The sequence below is a fragment of the Dioscorea cayenensis genome, unplaced genomic scaffold (genome assembly GCF_009730915.1).
Source record: "Dioscorea cayenensis subsp. rotundata cultivar TDr96_F1 unplaced genomic scaffold, TDr96_F1_v2_PseudoChromosome.rev07_lg8_w22 25.fasta BLBR01002216.1, whole genome shotgun sequence".
Taxonomy (NCBI): Eukaryota; Viridiplantae; Streptophyta; class Magnoliopsida; order Dioscoreales; family Dioscoreaceae; genus Dioscorea; species Dioscorea cayenensis.
The window spans coordinates 2,867-9,389 of record NW_024088607.1 but is presented as its reverse complement, the minus strand read 5'-3'; the positions used below and the strand labels follow the sequence as shown (position 1 = coordinate 9,389).

Here is a 6,523-nt window from a genome sequence, read left to right as displayed (position 1 = left end):
TGAGAATGATCTTTGACGCATAAACCAAGAATCCACTGGTTCAGTATGTACCCAAACTCCGAGGGACTCTGGCTGGCGGTACTAGACCTCTTCTGCTTGATGTATAGTCTATTATTCTCTAAAAGCATTGTACTGCTTAATCTTTTTATTTGCAATCTGAGTCCTGATCCTCTCAACGATCTTACTGGTAAAAGTAGCTTAAAAATGAGCCTTGTTTCATTTTTCGACAGAAAAAAAGGATAGGATCTTAAGAGGCGGATAGAAAAGGAGGATCTCGTAGATTCCTACTTATTGGAAGGAAAAAAACTTCTACTATTTCATTCCGCCGATACATTGAGCTTAGACTCCCACACAATGTCAAGGGAATAGGCTCGTGCTCGAAAAAAAGAGAGATGCTGGAGCTGCTCGACCGGCAGGGAGAGGAGGAGAACCACTGAATCGACTCCCTGGATCTTATGGGAACCTAAAAAAAGCTATTTTTACTTTTATGAGCATGAGCCCACTCCCTTTGTTTGCCTAGACCAATTTATCTTATCCCTCTCTCGACGCTGACTGAGGAGGGTTAATTTAAAAAAGCTGAGTGCCGATCTCGTTCGTCAGTCTTTTTACTGCGGATTGCTCAACTCAACTCGAGTTTAGATGGGAAGACGATACTACGAGCAAGACTCAACACGAAAATCCTCAATCTGCTGATTTTGAGGTACTTTATTTCGATAACACTAATGGTCGTCTTGTCTTTTTGATTTTTGCTTCATCCGTTTCTTTCGTTGTATAATAACTTTCCTTGACCAGCAAGCCAATCAATAGGGGCTTTCCTCTACTAGTCTCGGTCCTATGCCGAGTAGTACCACTTTGCACTAATAAAGACGCATACAGATTAAAAATAGGTGCTTCTTTCAAAGCTATGGTAGCCATGGTTGGACCTTTCTTTGGACGATATATTACCCGCTTCAATCAAGGTAACAGCGCATTTTCTTTTTATAATCACTTGACATATGTCATGCTAACCCCACCACTCCCATTGATTCTCTCTCTCCTTTAATTAAGTGTGAATGGAATGCATGTATGAAAGAAAATCGTAGTTGAATAATGGTCATCGAAGAGATAGAATTCTTTTTTTTTAATGTCATAGATAAGAGAAAGAAATAATGACTGGGCGAAACTGATCCAGCAGAAAGACGTCTCGCTACTCTTTGCTTTGCTGATTGAGGAAAGCAAGCATCCTACTGTGTGCTTACCTACCTGACTTGATCTTACCTACGCTCGCTCATTGATCGGAAAAGCCTTCTTATGAAGGGGATAGGAGAGGTGGGCCCCTTTTAGAAACTTGGCTTATGGTCTGAGGTTTTGTTAGGCCTCGCCGGTGTCGAGAAAAATTTGACATTCCGTAAGTAACTCTTTTCTTTCTAAGACGGGGGAAATGAAAGCAGAATTCAAATCTCTCTTCCCTCCCACATGTTCAATCTTTTTTTAGCGGTTTCCCCAGAGATCTTTATCATTAACGCAACCTTCATTTTGCTCATTCATGGAGTTGTATTTAGTACCTCTAAGAAAGATGATTATCCACCGTTAGTCAGTAATGTGGGTTGGCTTGGATTACTTAGTGTTGCGCGCCTAGGAGGGCAGCGCGCTTGGGGATGCGGAGGAGCTATTCTCGCCCAGCTCCCTAACCTAATGCGGCCGGACCGCAGGGAACCGTAGCATGGGGGGACGCCCTAATCCTTTTGCCGCCGCAAGGCTGGCTAATCGTACGCAGCAGGAGCAAGGGAACTCCCCGGATTCTGGAAGGCACATGAGTCCGAACGCTATTATGAATGTGCGACTGACACTAGACTACGTAGGTACCGTACCTGTGCAGGTGAGGCGTCGGTCGGTCCTAGAAACGGCGGCAGCGGCGCGAGGAGTTAACGACCGGACGTGCTGCAACCTAGGGATCACTAGGCAGCTCTTTCGCTCCATAGGGATATTGGGGGGGCATAGCACAATTCCTCTTGGAGGAGGGTTGGTTTGCCCAGGTGACTGATCCTGCCATAATGTACTCCTACCTGCACCGGCAACCGAAGTCGAAGATACATACGACGATCTTTATGTGTGAAGGGACAGGAAGAAAGAAAGGGCGGTAGATGATAATGAGAAAGAAAGGGCGCCGCGTCTCGACGGGCGGGCTGAATGGATGAGCGAAAGGTGCCATGGAGTGGGGAATATCCCGAGTATAAAGTTAGACAACTAAATGCACCTCAAGGTGCATCCGAGGAACTGGGGGACCTTCTCGAGCATAGGATAGGCAATTGAGAAATAGAGTTAGCCTATTCGTCGTTATGGGTAATCAATGCTCCGGACCGAAGAGGCTGACCCCCGTAAAGCCTTCTTCGGCGCATATTAGCTTAGCTGCGCTCAATACAATGGCCCTGGTTGGTTTGGCTTCCTCTCTTATCTTAGGCCACTTTTCTTACCTTACCCCCGCAACACTCCCACTCCAAGCTAGACCTGCTGAGCAAAGATGCATTGCGATTTCCTCTTCTGTGGACGCACCTCCGCCTCACTATGACCCGGGACAGGGAAGAAAAAAAGACTTTGATTTTTTTCCGGCGGGCTTGATCGAATAAAAGCCAAAAGACGCCCCAAGACAAGGTACAACTGTTGGGAAGGGGATATGATCAATAGAACCTGGCTTGATCCGGGCTGGGATAGTGGCGCCTATTCCTAACCAGTTCCGAAAAGGTTCGCTCATGCTGAAGGGAGCATCCCACTTAGTGATCGGTCCGCTAGTTCACGCAAATCCGAAGAAGTTATCACGGACGAGCCACATGCAAGGAAACTTGCACGTGTGGTTCTGGCCGGGCTTTCCTTCGGTATCTAATAACCTTGCTTCTGCTCGCCGCTGGCGCACCTCTCCTAACTATTGCCCATTTATTCCGGAAGAATCTTTTTAGGAGGGACAATTCTACATATTTCTGCCAAATCCTTCTATTATTAAGTACGGCTGGTACCATTTCGATGTGTTTTCGATTTTTTTCCGAACAAGAGAGGTTTTGATGCTTTTTGAATTCATTGTATTAATTCCACTTCCTACTCGCAGTATGCTCTTAATGATCTCGGCTCATGATTTAATTGCCATGTATTTAGCTATTGAGCCTCAAAGTTTATGTTTTTTTATGTGATCGCAGCATCAAAAAGAAAGTCTGAATTTTCCACGGAAGCCGGTTCGAAATATTTGATCTTAGGTGCATTTCCCTCTGGAATATTCTTGTTCGGGTGCGACCGGACTACTACCGATCAAATTTTTTTAAAAACTTCTTTTTTTAGACTTGTGGGTGGAGACCCTCTATGTAGTTGTCTATCTAGGGCAATCGATCTACTTCCCCATAGCCATGACTAAAGAGTAAGGTGTGCGCATAGTGGCAAATAGGCGGTCATTCTATCTAGATCTCAAGCCTCATCAAGATTCTCATTCCATTATATAAATCAATCAAAGTAAAGTGGAAAAAGACAAAGACCAATCCTAGATCTACAGTTAGAGAAGATAAAAAAGGTGGGCTTTAGCTCTGACAGAAGCTCAACCCTAAGAACCCGCTAGGCTCTATCTGAGTTTTGAAAAAAAAAGAGGGTTTCCTCACGCGGTGACTCAGAGACCACCGTCTGAAAAAGATGAGTCAAGCTCCAGGGAAGAAGACAAAGACTCAACAAAGGCGTTCTCCTCCTTTTTGTAGGTTACTATTCACATAGTCTTTTCCTTTCTGGATAGGCGGTCCCCCTGGTATTGACTGGTGGGCTTTGAAACGTGTTCTTATACTAGAAAACTAAACCAACCCTTTACTAGTCCGGGGGAAAGAAAGGATTATTCTCTGACGGATATGTCGATTTGCCTTCCTAGTAGATTAAGCGGATTCTTACATCTGTGAAGGGTCGGATATCAATAAGGCTGACACAGAGCCGCAGCATGACTAAGGGCTCCGCACTGCACACGAACTTACTCAAGAACAACAAAAAAAGACAAAAAGAAGAAATAAATGGAAAAGAAGCACACCTATGGGAGTCTCGATCAAGAATTTGATCTCCCTATTATATATATATAGTGATTATAAATTCTTATATCATTACAGACAGTGGCTATCTTCCTAAAAGTGAGAGAGAGGATAGAAAAACTCTCGCCCAAATTTCACGAAAACCGGTCTCCGGTGGTTAAGAACCTTTCTTCACTCTTGAAGCCTTCCACCACCCACTGGATTTTCTTCTTCGTAAGGGAGGAATATGTGTGTGTTGTATATAAATATTGGACTTTAGATTTCGCGTTGTAATTATTACTAGGTTTTTTATAATCCAATGTTCAGTGAGATTACTTTCTTAGTGACTGAAAAACTTGAATCAGTTGAAGGAGACGAGGCTTCTGGCTCAGCCTGAGGGCGGATCCCACTGGAGAGGAGAGTTTTGACTGCAGGAGAGGCAGGTCCGGATTTCTATAAGAGGGAGTCTTCGGAACGCCACACTTTATGAGCTTTCCCGTTGTCTTTCTGACACTGCCCTTTACCTGAGCACTGTCTAGCAGTCGGTCAAGTAAGTATAGGGTTTCCTCTAGTGTTTACGAAGTAGTATATCTAGGACTTATGAAAACTGACAACAACTAGGCAACCACAGGAATTCTCATAGTTAAGGGAGGACCTCTCGTGTGGGTCGTGGAAGAATTGGGTTCAATTTTCGTTATACGCGATGTGGCGAAAAAGACTGATTCAATGAGATATGCCATGCCTGCATTAAGATTTAAAACGTGTCGTCTACTTCCAGGAAATGTTTGGAACAGAGAACTTTCTCTAATACAACGCCGCATTCTCCGAAGATTGAGGAACAAGAGGAGATCTATTAAAAGAAATCTTTCTCTAAGAGAAAATCTAAACAGTAACATCAAATCACAAACTACACGAAAGTTGCCCCTTTATTATGGGGGATTTACCCATAAGGGAGATGCACGAGAGGAAGAGAACGAAACTTCATATATCCCTTTTCTATTTAATCAAGAAACAAGATCGGACGTGATTCCGGTTCGTCTCCACTTTTTCGTGACACTCTTCCTCAAGCAAGGCAGCCGATAAGTCATCGAAGGGTTTGTGTGAATAATGGACTGGTAAGCATTACTCATTTGAAAGTTTCCCACGGTGATCTAATATCTTTTTCAAGAAAGTGAGGCGAGAACCCGCGGTGAAGAAATAAGGAGATCTTTCTATATCGACATATCAGTTGAAAAAATCATTGGAAAATTCCTGCCGGTCAGAATGTGGAGAAGAACCAAAAACAGAATGGTTCCGCCTACTCAAAAACTCAGAGGGGTGCCGCCTACTACTCAAATCCCGGTTTTTTGCAAGAGTTGCGTTCTTCTATGCAAGAAGAAGACTTAGAAAAGAACAAAGAAGTTTGGATCCGAAAAAAAGTATGCTTAGGCAGTTCCTTCGCTGAGCACAAGAGAATAAAGAGGAATTTGTTTCATTTTAAATACTTCTTATTATCGAAGAGAAGGAAGGAGAAAAACCGAAATCTTCCTACTCGAACAATAAGTCCTTTTGTTTACAAGTCTTATTTATATAGTAATTCGACCTATTGCTCCGGATCCCCGTTTACTAGGAAGATAAGAATCAAAAAGGATCGAACTACCTACTCATTATTCGGAGGTGAATCATAGAACACAAAAAGCTGTGGTATCTTATGGGCCTAACATAGGGTCATATCCCTCACGACATAAGATTGAAAGATCCAAACCTTCCTCTTCGGAGCAGAAACGGACGTGGCCAAAAACATATAAGAAAAAAATAAAGAAAGATCGAGCTCGCTCATAGGGGACATATCTATCCGGATAGAGGATAGTCTAGATCGATTCATAGATAGATCTCTCTCTATATAGATAGGTATCCCCTTGGATAGAGATAAAGATAGGGATCCCATTTATATAACGGAAAAAGTTCACTTTTTGACTACTACTTTATACTTATACTTTATTTTATTTACATTTGAAAATTCATTTTTTCCTTGATTCTGATTGATTGCCTTTTCTTTTTTACTACTACTATTTCTTATACTACCAGCAAGGAAACATCGTTTTTTCCATTTATACTTACTTAATTGAATTGGTCGGAGCGTAGACGAGCGAGCAGAGCCCAGGAAAGACGGAAGCCCGTCATAGAGCAGATCGACTAGAGTAGAAGACTTCTGGCCTGAGAGAAGGCAGTCTCTCTCGGGAAACATGGAAAATCTTTCTTTTCACACGGGCAACATAGGGGAATAAACTCGAAGATCAAAAGATTTATTGAGGAAGTTCTTATTTGTTATTTACTACCTTTGGGAAGAGTTTTTCTACTTCTACTTTTTAAATTGCATTTTTTTGTAAAGTTCTTGACAAGTCCCAAGTAGAGGAGATTCATAGGTAATTAATTAATTCTGCCTTTTCAGTTCTCTTCGACGTATCGATCATGGATTCCTAAATCACATAAGCCGGGGGGGATGCGACCCATTACACAGCCCTTGTCTGCTGCCAGTA

General features: G+C 42.8%; 1 pseudogene; it reads left to right on the top strand.

The window, feature by feature from the left end:
• Positions 1-4,738: 4,738 nt before the first annotated feature.
• Positions 4,739-5,802, top strand: LOC120257594 (annotated as a pseudogene).
• The last annotated feature ends 721 nt before the right edge of the window (positions 5,803-6,523 follow it).